The following is a 15075-nucleotide window of genomic DNA, read 5'->3' as shown; positions in this document are numbered from 1 at the left end:
GTACACTGCAGTACAGGCACTGCAGTAGCAGGCTTGAGACAGGTTTGAAATGCTATTTCTTTGGGCGGCACAATCAGTCCCTGGGTATATGGTATACCACTTTACACGGGGCTTTCAAGTAAATTAAATCTGTCAGTCAGGTATACTCCAATTATACACATGATTAGGGAAGAAGCACGTGCACTTCAGCACTGATTAGTAGCGATAAAGTGATCAGAGTCCTAAGGCCAACAAAAAGATACAGCAAAATGCGGAGGTGAAAAGCAATAAGGTGGGGTTGGGACCACCTTAAGAATGCAAGGTCCAACAAAAACGAACTAAGGATAACATGAGTAAAACATCAGGTTTCTCTACAGCATTTGGTGAGACAAGTGGGCCTTCTTTTATCTTCCATAAATGCAATCTTTCCCGGACCCCTTTATTATATAGCTCTTCAAGGAAAAAATATAAAGCACTTACAAAGGAGCCTCAAATACTCAAAGATGCTAGACTTCTGTAATATGGGCCATATACTAAAAGCAGCACGAAAACAGAGTGCAATAGGGTCCAAAAAACTTGAGTGACCCATGAGAGTATGCATGCAAGCCTATGGTATTCCAAACTAGAGATATACGCATGCAATTTTTGTTTTTAGGAGAGAATGTGCCTGCTGAAAAAAACATTATTTTTAAAAAGTGCATTGCAGAATATCAGGAATTTGCTGTGGGACACCTTGAAAACTTGCATACAGATTATGTGCACACGCCTTACAGTCAGTTGTTGTGGCCGAGTGGTTAAGGCGATGGACTAGAAATCCGTTGGGGTCTCCCCGCGCAGGTTCGAATCCTGCCGACAACGAGAATCTTTTTAACATCGGCTACAATTTCAGAAGTTAACCTTTAGTATTTCTTCCATGTCAGTTTTATAAATAGGTGGCTTATTTTGGTGTCACTATTGCCATATCACATATTTATTATCGATCCCCCTTTCATATCTTTGCTATAACTCTCGTCCTTCATTAGCGCTGGTGCAAACGCTTCAAATTAATATACCCTGGCTCTCTCGGTCATACCTGTGCATGCACTTGAAACTTGCTTTACCAATAAAAGAAGCAAATAGAGAAATAAAATAAAAGTGCTAGCTGGATTAGGCAAACACACTTCATAAAACTGCATTTTCTTTTCTATTCTCCCCCGTGTTACAAGCTTAACTGCTCCCTGTGTAATTTCTCTTAACCTGCTGTTCCTGGAAGAGAATTTCATCTACAAGCTCTTTCTGTGTTTTTTCCTAGTCTTTTCTTTCCCTTTTCTTAGATTTGTAACTGTTCCTTTACGTGCTCTATTTAGGCGCCATTAATCTCATTTGAGCTCCTTGTACCTGCTGCTGTTTTCTCCACACCTCATACTGTCTTTTCCCTCTTTCTCTCTTTCTCTGCGGTTGGTGGCTACTTTCCAAAGCGTCAGATGCCCCAATGTTCCTTCGTCTTGTTGTCAGACGTGAATTTGAAAAGCAACAAAATTAACAAGCCTTTACCACTCACACATGGCAGAAGTTTATACTTTAATTCAATGAGCTAAGAAAAGTGTGTTGTGGGGCCCCTACGAGCCATGGTGCTTGCTTCATCATAATTAGGCATGCAGTCATTAGCCACAGCTCTGATTATGGGTCACTGATGTCAGTTTCAATAATTCCTCAAAAACCTAACCATGCAGCCCCCCTAACTGTGTAGTTATCTTGCTTTACTGCTGTTTGTGTGATTAGCTGGGAGGAGCTCACGGCAGCATCCTCCCAATAAAAGTGTAGATGGACCGTTCCTTAACTCTTTCTTGCTTCACATACAGATGGCTTGAGGAGGTACAGGGGAGATGCAGGTCTAATAAACAGAATAGAATATCTGCGCCAGGTGTGTTTCTCTGCATTGGTGTCCCATCACAGGCCCACCAGTGTATGTGTGATCTTTGACCCCTGCCAGTTCACAAGCAGGCGGCCAGGAAACGGTTTCAGCCTATCAACCACTGAGGAGATAAAGCCTTTGTATAAGGAATGAGGAAGCAATGAACACATTCAGCCTATCACAGGAGTAGCCCTGAGTGTTCCGAATTATAATTTCTTCATGTCACTGTACGTTATTGAGACCAAGTAGATCGCCGTGATCGTATAGTGGTTAGTACTCTGCGTTGTGGCCGCAGCAACCTCGGTTCGAATCTGAGTCACGGCATTGTGGTTGGCAATGTCATGGCAGTTGGGTTTTTCCTTTACAGAATTCCCAAATGTACCAGTTGTTTTTGTAAAATGTCTATTAAAAACAGATCCTTTTCAATATTTAAACGATCTAACGACAAATTATTTAAACACACATGATTATAAGGGGGAACATCACTTACAACGCATTTATTACAACGCACTACCATTACAACGCAACCATTACAACGCAAACCATTACAACGCATTGCGCTGGGGGGCGCTCTAGGATAGGGAATATATTTAATTTACTATCCAACACCTTCCCTACTATCCACGGGGACTGGAGATGGAATAGTAAATTAAATAAATCACTATCCAGCACTTAAAAGCACTATGCGTTGTAGTGGTATGCGATGTAAAAACCGCATTGTAACAGCAGGCGTTGTAATAGCCTGCGTTGTAACGACACCAATCCGATTATAACATGTAGGTATACTGTACTTACTGACATAAATTATCGTTCTTGAACATATTTGCGGTAAAGGGAGCGGAGCTCTCCCCCAGGCCAATCAGAATGCAGATGAATGCAGTTGCAGTTGAGTGACCTGTGTTGTGGCTGTGTACAGGGAATGCACATATGTAGCTGTCTCGCAGCCCAATCCAGACGTCAATTGAAGACAGGTTTTGATGCAAATAGAGCAGTAAGTGCAGAGAAATGCTCACTCTCTAAAAATGGCATTTATACAATAGTAAGATTAAATCCAACCTCACCAGTAGATAGGATTTATCAATAAATAAATAAAGCTTCTCCTCTCTGATATGGAATTACCCCCCAAAAAGTATAAGGGAATACCCAATGCTAACCTATGAGAGGGGCAGACCTCGCAGTAGTGACACATTTAATAGACTGTTTGATACTACTAGGACATACAAACTACCACAGTACATGTCTTACCTTTTACTTACATAGCATGATGCCCCTAGGACTACCTAGGGCCTACCTTAGGGGTTACTGATATGTAATAAAATTGGAGTTTAAGGCTTGGCATGTAGTTTTAAATGCCAAGTCGAAGTGGCAGTACACTGCAGCACAGGCACTGCAGTAGCAGGCTTGAGACAGGTTTGAAATGCTATTTCTTTGGGCGGCACAATCAGTCCCTGGGTATATGGTATACCACTTTACAAGGGGCTTTCAAGTAAATTAAATCTGTCAGTCAGGTATGCTCCAATTATACACATGATTAAGGAAGAAGCACGTGCACTTCAGCACTGATTAGTAGCGATAAAGTGATCAGAGTCCTAAGGCCAACAAAAAGATACAGCAAAATGCAGAGGTGAAAAGCAATAAGGTGGGGTTGGGACCACCTTAAGAATGCAAGGTCCAACAAAAACGAACTAAGGATAACATGAGTAAAACATCAGGTTTCTCTACAGCATTTGGTGAGACAAGTGGGCCTTCTTTTATCTTCCATAAATGCAATCTTTCCCGGACCCCTTTATTATATAGCTCTTCAAGGAAAAAATATAAAGCACTTACAAAGGAGCCTCAAATACTCAAAGATGGTAGACTTCTGTAATATGGGCCATATACTAAAAGCAGCACGAAAACAGAGTGCAATAGGGTCCAAAAAACTTGAGTGACCCATGAGAGTATGCATGCAAGCCTATGGTATTCCAAACTAGAGATATACGCATGCAATTTTTGTTTTTAGGAAAGAATGTGCCTGCTGAAAAAAACATTATTTTTAAAAAGTGCATTGCAGAATATCAGGAATTTGCTGTGGGACACCTTGAAAACTTGCATACAGATTATTTGCACACGCCTTACAGTCAGTTGTTGTGGCCGAGTGGTTAAGGCGATGGACTAGAAATCCATTGGGGTCTCCCCGCGCAGGTTCGAATCGTGCCGACAACGAGAATCTTTTTAACATCGGCTACAATTTCAGAAGTTAACATTTAGTATTTCTTCCATGTCAGTTTTATAAATAGGTGGCTTATTTTGGTGTCACTATTGCCATATCACATATTTATTATCGCTCCCCCTTTCATATCTTTGCTATAACTCTCGTCCTTCATTAGCGCTGGTGCAAACGCTTCAAATCATTATACCCTGGCTCTCTGGGTCATACCTGTGCATGCACTTGAAACTTACTTTACCAATAAAAGAAGCAAATAGAGAAATAAAATAAAAGTGCTAGCTGGATTAGGCAAACACACTTCATAAAACTGCATTTTCTTTTCTATTCTCCCCCGTGTTACAAGCTTAACTGCTCCCTGTGTAATTTCTTTTAACCTGCTGTTCCTGGAAGAGAATTTCATCTACAAGCTCTTTCTGTTTTTTTTCCTAGTCTTTTCTTTCCCTTTTCTTAGATTTGTAACTGTTCCTTTACGTGCTCTATTTAGGCGCCATTAATCTCATTTGAGCTCCTTGTACCTGCTGCTGTTTTCTCCACACCTCTAACTGTCTTTTCCCTCTTTCTCTCTTTCTCTGCGGTTGGCGGCTACTTTCCAAAGCGTCTGATGCCCCAATGTTCCTTCGTCTTGTTGTCAGACGTGAATTTGAAAAGCAACACAATTAACAAGCCTTTACCACTCACACATGGCAGAAGTTTATACTTTAATTCAATGAGCTAAGAAAAGTGTGTTGTGGGGCCCCTACGAGCCATGGTGCTTGCTTCATCATAATTAGGCATGCAGTCATTAGCCACAGCTCTGATTATGGGTCACTGAGGTTAGTTTCAATAATTCCTCAAAAACCTAACCATGCAGTCCCCCCTAACTGTGTAGTTATCTTGCTTTACTGCTGTTTGTGTGATTAGCTGGGAGGAGCTCACGGCAGCATCCTCCCAATAAAAGTGTAGATGGACCGTTCCTTAACTCTTTCTTGCTTCACATACAGATGGCTTGAGGAGGTACAGGGGAGATGCAGGTCTAATAGACAGAATAGAATATCTGCGCCAGGTGTGTTTCTCTGCATTGGTGTCCCATCACAGGCCCACCAGTGTATGTGTGATCTTTGACTCCTGCCAGTTCACAAGCAGGCGGCCAGGAAACGGTTTCATCCTATCCACCACTGAAGAGATAAAGCCTTTGTATAAGGAATGAGGAAGCAATGAACACATTCATCCTATCACAGGAGTAGCCCTGAGTGTTCCGAATTATAATTTCTCCATGTCACGGTACGTTATTGAGCCCAAGGAGCTCGCTGTGATCGTATAGTGGTTAGTACTCTGTGTTGTGGCCGCAGCAACCTCGGTTGGAATCCGAGACACGGCATTGTGGCTGGCAATGTCACGGCAGTTGGGTTTTTCCTTTACAGAATTCCCAAATGTACCAGTTGTTTTTGTAAAATGTCTATTAAAAACAGATCCTTTTAAATACTTTAACGATCTGACGACAAATTATTTAAACACACATGATTATAAGATGTAGGTATACTGTACTTACTGACATAAATTATCGTTCTTGAACATATTTGTGGTAAGGGGAGCGGAGCTCTCCCCCAGGCCAATCAGAATGCAGATGAATGCAGTTGCAGTTGAGTGACCTGTGCTGTGGCTGTCTACAGGGAATGCACATATGTAGCTGTCTCGCAGCCCAATCCAGACGTCAATTGAAGACAGGTTTTCATGCAAATAGAGCAGTAAGTGCAGAGAAATGCTCACTCTCTAAAAATGGCATTTATACAATAGTAAGATGAAATCCAACCTCACAAGTAGATAGGATTTATCAATAAATAAATAAAGCTTCTCCTCTCTGATATGGAATTACCCCCCAAAAAGTATAAGGGAATACCCAATGCTAACCTATGAGAGGGGCAGACCTCACAGTAGTGAAAAATGTAATAGACTGTTTGATACTCCTAGGACATACAAACTACCACAGTACATGTCTTACCTTTTACTTACATAGCATGATGCCCCTAGGACTACCTAGGGCCTACCTTAGGGGTTACTGATATGTAATAAAATTGGAGTTTAAGGCTTGGCAAGTAGTTTTAAATGCCAAGTCGAAGTGGCAGTACACTGCAGCACAGGCACTGCAGTAGCAGGCTTGAGACAGGTTTGAAATGCTATTTCTTTGGCAGGCACAATCAGTCCCTGGGTATATGGTATACCACTTTACAAGGGGCTTTCAAGTAAATTAAATCTGTCAGTCAGGTATACTCCAATTATACACATGATTAGGGAAGAAGCACGTGCACTTCAGCACTGATTAGTAGCGATAAAGTGATCAGAGTCCTAAGGCCAACAAAAAGATACAGCAAAATGCGGAGGTGAAAAGCAATAAGGTGGGGTTGGGACCACCTTAAGAATGCAAGGTCTAACAAAAACGAACTAAGGATAACATGAGTAAAACATCAGGTTTCTCTACAGCATTTGGTGAGACAAGTGGGCCTTCTTTTATCTTCCATAAATGCAATCTTTCCCGGACCCCTTTATTATATATCTCTTCAAGGAAAAAATATAAAGCACTTACAAAGGAGCCTCAAATACTCAAAGATGGTAGACTTCTGTAATATGGGCCATATACTAAAAGCAGCACGAAAACAGAGTGCAATAGGGTCCAAAAAACTTGAGTGACCCATGAGAGTATGCATGCAAGCCTATGGTATTCCAAACTAGAGATATACGCATGCAATTTTTGTTTTTAGGAGAGAATGTGCCTGCTGAAAAAAACATTATTTTTAAAAAGTGCATTGCAGAACATCAGGAATTTGCTGTGGGACACCTTGAAAACTTGCATACAGATTATGTGCACACGCCTCACAGTCAGTTGTTGTGGCCGAGTGGTTAAGGCGATGGACTAGATATCCATTGTGGTCTCCCCGCGCAGGTTCGAATCCTACCGACAACGAGAATCTTTTTAAAATCGGCTACAATTTCAGAAGTTAACCTTTAGTATTTCTTCCATGTCAGTTTTATAAATAGGTGGCTTATTTTGGTGTCACTATTGCCATATCACATATTTATTATCGCTCCCCCTTTCATATCTTTGCTATAACTCTCGTCTTTCATTAGCGCTGGTGCAAACGCTTCAAATTATTATACCCTGGCTCTCTCGGTCATACCTGTGCATGCACTTGAAACTTACGTTACCAATAATAGAAGCAAATAGAGAAATAAAATAAAAGTGCTAGCTGGATTAGGCAAACACACTTCATAAAACTGCATTTTCTTTTCTATTCTCCCCCGTGTTACAAGCTTAACTGCTCCCTGTGTAATTTCTCTTAACCTGCTGTTCCTGGAAGAGAATTTCATCTACAAGCTCTTTCTGTGTTTTCTCCTAGTCTTTTCTTTCCCTTTTCTTAGATTTGTAACTGTTCCTTTACGTGCTCTATTTAGGCGCCATTAATCTCCTTTGAGCTCCTTGTACCTGCTGCTGTTTTCTCCACACCTCATACTGTCTTTTCCCTCTTTCTCTCTTTCTCTGCGGTGGGTGGCTACTTTCCAAAGCGTCTGATGCCCCAATGTTCCTTCGTCTTGTTGTCAGACGTGAATTTGAAAAGCAACAAAATTAACAACACATATGGCAGAAGTTTATACTTTAATTCAATGAGCTAAGAAAAGTGTGTTGTGGGGCCCCTACGAGCCATGGTGCTTGCTTCATCATAATTAGGCATGCAGTCATTAGCCACAGCTCTGATTATGGGTCACTGAGGTCAGTTTCAATAATTCCTCAAAAACCTAACCATGCAGTCCCCCCTAACTGTGTAGTTATCTTGCTTTACTGCTGTTTGTGTGATTAGCTGGGAGGAGCTCACGGCAGCATCCTCCCAATAAAAGTGTAGATGGACCGCTCCTTAACTCTTTCTTGCTTCACATACAAATGGCTTGAGGAGGTACAGGGGAGATGCAGGTCTAATAAACAGAATAGAATATCTGCGCCAGGTGTGTTTCTCTGCATTGGTGTCGCATCACAGGCCCACAAGTGTATGTGTGATCTTTGACTCCTGCCAGTTCACAAGCAGGCTGCCAGGAAACGGTTTCAGCCTATCAACCACTGAGGAGATAAAGCCTTTGTATAAGGAATGAGGAAGCAATGAACACATTCAGCCTATCACAGGAGTAGCCCTGAGTGTTCCGAATTATAATTTCTCCATGTCACTGTATGTTATTGAGCCCAAGTAGCTTGCCGTGATCGTATAGTGGTTAGTACTCTGCGTTGTGGCCGCAGCAACCTCGGTTCGAATCCGAGTCACCGCATTGTGGTTGGCAATGTCACGGCAGTTGGGTATTTCCTTTACAGAATTCCCAAATGTACCAGTTGTTTTTGTAAAATGTCTATTAAAAACAGATCCTTTTAAATATTTTAACGATCTAACGACAAATTATTTAAACACACATGATTATAAGATGTAGGTATACTGTACTTACTGACATAAATTATCGTTCTTGAACATATTTGCGGTGGGGGGAGCGGAGCTCTCCCCCATGCCAATCAGAATGCAGATGAATGCAGTTGCAGTTGAGTGACCTGTGTTGTGGCTGTCTACAGGGAATGCACATATGTAGCTGTCTCGCAGCCCAATCCAGACGTCAATTGAAGACAGGTTTTCATGCAAATAGAGCAGTAAGTGCAGAGAAATGCTCACTCTCTAAAAATGGCATTTATACAATAGTAAGATTAAATCCAACCTCACCAGTAGATAGGATTTATCAATAAATAAATAAAGCTTCTCCTCTCTGATATGGAATTACCCCCCAAAAAGTATAAGGGAATACCCAATGCTAACCTATGAGAGGGGCAGACCTCACAGTAGTGAAAAATGTAATAGACTGTTTGATACTACTAGGACATACAAACTACCACAGTACATGTCTTACCTTTTACTTACATAGCATGATGCCCCTAGGACTACTTAGGGCCTACCTTAGGGGTTACTGATATGTAATAAAATTGGAATTTAAGGCTTGACAAGTAGTTTTAAATGCCAAGTCGAAGTGGCAGTACACTGCAGCACAGGCACTGCAGTAGCAGGCTTGAGACAGGTTTGAAATGCTATTTCTTTGGGCGGCACAATCAGTCCCTGGGTATATGGTATACCACTTTACAAGGGGCTTTCAAGTAAATTAAATCTGTCAGTCAGGTATACTCCAATTATACACATGATTAGGGAAGAAGCACGTGCACTTCAGCACTGATTAGTAGCGATAAAGTGATCAGAGTCCTAAGGCCAACAAAAAGATACAGCAAAATGCGGAGGTGAAAAGCAATAAGGTGGGGTTGGGACCACCTTAAGAATGCAAGGTCTAACAAAAACGAACTAAGGATAACATGAGTAAAACATCAGGTTTCTCTACAGCATTTGGTGAGACAAGTGGGCCTTCTTTTATCTTCCATAAATGCAATCTTTCCCGGACCCCTTTATTATATAGCTCTTCAAGGAAAAAATATAAAGCACTTACAAAGGAGCCTCAAATACTCAAAGATGGTAGACTTCTGTAATATGGGCCATATACTAAAAGCAGCACGAAAACAGAGTGCAGTAGGGTCCAAAAAACTTGAGTGACCCATGAGAGTATGCATGCAAGCCTATGGTATTCCAAACTAGAGATATACGCATGCAATTTTTGTTTTTAGGAGAGAATGTGCCTGCTGAAAAAAACATTATTTTTAAAAAGTGCATTGCAGAATATCAGGAATTTGCTGTGGGACACCTTGAAAACTTGCATACAATTATGTGCACATGCCTCACAGTCAGTTGTTGTGGCCGAGTGGTTAAGGCGATGGACTAGAAATCCATTGGGGTCTCCCCGTGCAGGTTCGAATCCTGCCGACAACGAGAATCTTTTTAACATCGGCTACAATTTCAGAAGTTAACCTATAGTATTTCTTCCATGTCAGCTTTATAAATAGGTGGCTTATTTTGGTGTCACTATTGCCATATCACATATTTATTATCGCTCCCCCTTTCATATCTTTGCTATAACTCTCGTCCTTCATTAGCGCTGGTGCAAACGCTTCAAATTATTATACCCTGGCTCTCTCGGTCATACCTGTGCATGCACTTGAAACTTACTTTACCAATAAAAGAAGCAAATAGAGAAATAAAATAAAAGTGCTAGCTGGATTAGGCAAACACACTTCATAAAACTGCATTTTCTTTTCTATTCTCCCCCGTGTTACAAGCTTAACTGCTCCCTGTTTAATTTCTCTTAACCTGCTGTTCCTGGAAGAGAATTTCATCTACAAGCTCTTTCTGTGTTTTTTCCTAGTCTTTTCTTTCCCTTTTCTTAGATTTGTAACTGTTCCTTTACGTGCTCTATTTAGGCGCCATTAATCTCATTTGAGCTCCTTGTACCTGCTGCTGTTTTCTCCACACCTCATACTGTCTTTTCCCTCTTTCTCTGTTTCTCTGCGGTTGGTGGCTACTTTCCAAAGCGTCTGATGCCCCAATGTTCCTTCGTCTTGTTGTCAGACGTGAATTTGAAAAGCAACAAAATTAACAAGCCTTTACCACTCACACATGGCAGAAGTTTATACTTTAATGCAATGAGCTAAGAAAAGTGTGTTGTGGGGCCCCTACGAGCCATGGTGCTTGCTTCATCATAATTAGGCATGCAGTCATTAGACACAGCTCTGATTATGGGTCACTGAGGTCAGTTTCAATAATTCCTCAAAAACCTAACCATGCAGTCCCTCCTAACTGTGTAGTTATCTTGCTTTACTGCTGTTTGTGTGATTAGCTGGGAGGAGCTCACGGCAGCATCCTCCCAATAAAAGTGTAGATGGACCGTTCCTTAACTCTTTCTTGCTTCACATACAGATGGCTTGAGGAGGTACAGGGGAGATGCAGGTCTAATAAACAGAATAGAATATCTGCGCCAGGTGTGTTTCTCTGCATTGGTGTCCCATCACAGGCCCACCAGTGTATGTGTGGACTTTGACTCCTGCCAGTTCACAAGCAGGCGGCCAGGAAACGGTTTCAGCCTATCAACCACTGAGGAGATAAAGCCTTTGTATAAGGAATGAGGAAGCAATAAACACATTCAGCCTATCACAGGAGTAGCCCTGAGTGTTCCGAATTATAATTTCTTCATGTAACTGTACGTTATTGAGCCCAAGTAGCTCGCCGTGATCGTATAGTGGTTAGTACTCTGCGTTGTGGCCGCAGCAACCTCGGTTCGAATCCGAGTCACAGCATTTTGGTTGGCAATGTCACGGCAGTTGGGTTTTTCCTTTACAGAATTCCCAAATGTACCAGTTGTTTTTGTAAAATGTCTATTAAAAACAGATCCTTTTCAATATTTAAACGATCTAACGACAAATTATTTAAACACACATGATTATAAGATGTAGGTATACTGTACTTACTGACATAAATTATCGTTCTTGAACATATTTGCGGTAAGGGGAGCGGAGCTCTCCCCCAGGCCAATCAGAATGCAGATGAATGCAGTTGCAGTTGAGTGACCTGTGTTGTGGCTGTCTACAGGGAATGCACATATGTAGCTGTCTCGCAGCCCAATCCAGACGTCAATTGAAGACAGGTTTTCATGCAAATAGAGCAGTAAGTGCAGAGAAATGCTCACTCTCTAAAAATGGCATTTATACAATAGTAAGATTAAATCCAACCTCACCAGTAGATGGGATTTATCAATAAATAAATAAAGCTTCTCCTCTCTGATATGGAATTACCCCCCAAAAAGTATAAGGGAATACCCAATGCTAACCTATGAGAGGGGCAGAAATCACAGTAGTGAAAAATGTAATAGACTGTTTGATACTACTAGGACATACAAACTACCACAGTACATGTCTTACCTTTTACTTACATAGCATGATGCCCCTAGGACTACTTAGGGCCTACCTTAGGGGTTACTGATATGTAATAAAATTGGAATTTAAGGCTTGACAAGTAGTTTTAAATGCCAAGTCGAAGTGGCAGTACACTGCAGCACAGGCACTGTAGTAGCAGGCTTGAGACAGGTTTGAAATGCTATTTCTTCGGGCGGCACAATCAGTCCCTGGGTATATGGTATACCACTTTACAAGGGGCTTTCAAGTAAATTAAATCTGTCAGTCAGGTGTACTCCAATTATACACATGATTAGGGAAGAAGCACGTGCACTTCAGCACTGATTAGTAGCGATAAAGTGATCAGATTTCTAAGGCCAACAAAAAGATACAGCAAAATGCGGAGGTGAAAAGCAATAAGGTGGGGTTGGGACCACCTTAAGAATGCAAGGTCTAACAAAAACGAACTAAGGATAACATGAGTAAAACATCAGGTTTCTCTACAGCATTTGGTGAGACAAGTGGGCCTTCTTTTATCTTCCATAAATGCAATCTTTCCCGGACCCCTTTATTATATAGCTCTTCAAGGAAAAAATATAAAGCACTTACAAAGGAGCCTCAAATACTCAAAGATGGTAGACTTCTGTAATATGGGCCATATACTAAAAGCAGCACGAAAACAGAGTGCAGTAGGGTCCAAAAAACTTGAGTGACCCATGAGAGTATGCATGCAAGCCTATGGTATTCCAAACTAGAGATATACGCATGCAATTTTTGTTTTTAGGAGAGAATGTGCCTGCTGAAAAAAACATTATTTTTAAAAAGTGCATTGCAGAATATCAGGAATTTGCTGTGGGACACCTTGAAAACTTGCATACAATTATGTGCACATGCCTCACAGTCAGTTGTTGTGGCCGAGTGGTTAAGGCGATGGACTAGAAATCCATTGGGGTCTCCCCGTGCAGGTTCGAATCCTGCCGACAACGAGAATTTTTTTTTAACATCGGCTACAATTTCAGAAGTTAACCTATAGTATTTCTTCCATGTCAGCTTTATAAATAGGTGGCTTATTTTGGTGTCACTATTGCCATATCACATATTTATTATCGCTCCCCCTTTCATATCTTTGCTATAACTCTCGTCCTTCATTAGCGCTGGTGCAAACGCTTCAAATTATTATACCCTGGCTCTCTCGGTCATACCTGTGCATGCACTTGAAACTTACTTTACCAATAAAAGAAGCAAATAGAGAAATAAAATAAAAGTGCTAGCTGGATTAGGCAAACACACTTCATAAAACTGCATTTTCTTTTCTATTCTCCCCCGTGTTACAAGCTTAACTGCTCCCTGTTTAATTTCTCTTAACCTGCTGTTCCTGGAAGAGAATTTCATCTACAAGCTCTTTCTGTGTTTTTTCCTAGTCTTTTCTTTCCCTTTTCTTAGATTTGTAACTGTTCCTTTACGTGCTCTATTTAGGCGCCATTAATCTCATTTGAGCTCCTTGTACCTGCTGCTGTTTTCTCCACACCTCATACTGTCTTTTCCCTCTTTCTCTGTTTCTCTGCGGTTGGTGGCTACCTTCCAAAGCGTCTGATGCCCCAATGTTCCTTCGTCTTGTTGTCAGACGTGAATTTGAAAAGCAACAAAATTAACAAGCCTTTACCACTCACACATGGCAGAAGTTTATACTTTAATGCAATGAGCTAAGAAAAGTGTGTTGTGGGGCCCCTACGAGCCATGGTGCTTGCTTCATCATAATTAGGCATGCAGTCATTAGACACAGCTCTGATTATGGGTCACTGAGGTCAGTTTCAATAATTCCTCAAAAACCTAACCATGCAGTCCCTCCTAACTGTGTAGTTATCTTGCTTTACTGCTGTTTGTGTGATTAGCTGGGAGGAGCTCACGGCAGCATCCTCCCAATAAAAGTGTAGATGGACCGTTCCTTAACTCTTTCTTGCTTCACATACAGATGGCTTGAGGAGGTACAGGGGAGATGCAGGTCTAATAAACAGAATAGAATATCTGCGCCAGGTGTGTTTCTCTGCATTGGGGTCCCATCACAGGCCCACCAGTGTATGTGTGGACTTTGACTCCTGCCAGTTCACAAGCAGGCGGACAGGAAACGGTTTCAGCCTATCAACCACTGAGGAGATAAAGCCTTTGTATAAGGAATGAGGAAGCAATAAACACATTCAGCCTATCACAGGAGTAGCCCTGAGTGTTCCGAATTATAATTTCTTCATGTAACTGTACGTTATTGAGCCCAAGTAGCTCGCCGTGATCGTATAGTGGTTAGTACTCTGCGTTGTGGCCGCAGCAACCTCGGTTCGAATCCGAGTCACAGCATTTTGGTTGGCAATGTCACGGCAGTTGGGTTTTTCCTTTACAGAATTCCCAAATGTACCAGTTGTTTTTGTAAAATGTCTATTAAAAACAGATCCTTTTCAATATTTAAACGATCTAACGACAAATTATTTAAACACACATGATTATAAGATGTAGGTATACTGTACTTACTGACATAAATTATCGTTCTTGAACATATTTGCAGTAAGGGGAGCGGAGCTCTCCCCCAGGCCAATCAGAATGCAGATGAATGCAGTTGCAGTTGAGTGACCTGTGTTGTGGCTGTCTACAGGGAATGCACATATGTAGCTGTCTCGCAGCCCAATCCAGACGTCAATTGAAGACAGGTTTACATGCAAATAGAGCAGTAAGTGCAGAGAAATGCTCACTCTCTAAAAATGGCATTTATACAATAGTAAGATTAAATCCAACCTCACCAGTAGATAGGATTTATCAATAAATAAATAAAGCTTCTCCTCTCTGATATGGAATTACCCCCCAAAAAGTATAAGGGAATACCCAATGCTAACCTATGAGAGGGGCAGACCTCACAGTAGTGAAAAATGTAATAGACTGTTTGATACTACTAGGACATACAAACTACCACAGTACATGTCTTACCTTTTACTTACATAGCATGATGCCCCTAGGACTACTTAGGGCCTACCTTAGGGGTTACTGATATGTAATAAAATTGGAATTTAAGGCTTGACAAGTAGTTTTAAATGCCAAGTCGAAGTGGCAGTACACTGCAGCACAGGCACTGTAGTAGCGGGCTTGAGATAGGTTTGAAATGCTATTTCTTTGGGCGGCACAATCAGT

At 41.4% G+C, this 15075-nt stretch overlaps 3 non-coding genes across 3 annotated transcripts; all 3 read left to right on the top strand.

The window, feature by feature from the left end:
- Positions 1 to 755: 755 nt before the first annotated feature.
- On the top strand, positions 756 to 837 carry TRNAS-AGA (transfer RNA serine (anticodon AGA)). The gene has a single exon. It is a non-coding gene; the product is annotated as a tRNA-Ser (tRNA).
- Positions 838 to 9867: 9030 nt separating this feature from the next.
- On the top strand, positions 9868 to 9949 carry TRNAS-AGA (transfer RNA serine (anticodon AGA)). Its single transcript has one exon. It is a non-coding gene; the product is annotated as a tRNA-Ser (tRNA).
- Positions 9950 to 12808: 2859 nt separating this feature from the next.
- Positions 12809 to 12890, top strand: TRNAS-AGA (transfer RNA serine (anticodon AGA)). The gene has a single exon. It is a non-coding gene; the product is annotated as a tRNA-Ser (tRNA).
- The last annotated feature ends 2185 nt before the right edge of the window (positions 12891 to 15075 follow it).

This window comes from Lissotriton vulgaris, chromosome 1_1 (genome assembly GCF_964263255.1).
Source record: "Lissotriton vulgaris chromosome 1_1, aLisVul1.2, whole genome shotgun sequence".
Classification (NCBI taxonomy): Eukaryota; Metazoa; Chordata; class Amphibia; order Caudata; family Salamandridae; genus Lissotriton; species Lissotriton vulgaris.
The sequence above is the reverse complement of the archived record's forward strand: the minus strand, read 5'-3'. Positions and strand labels throughout refer to the sequence as shown.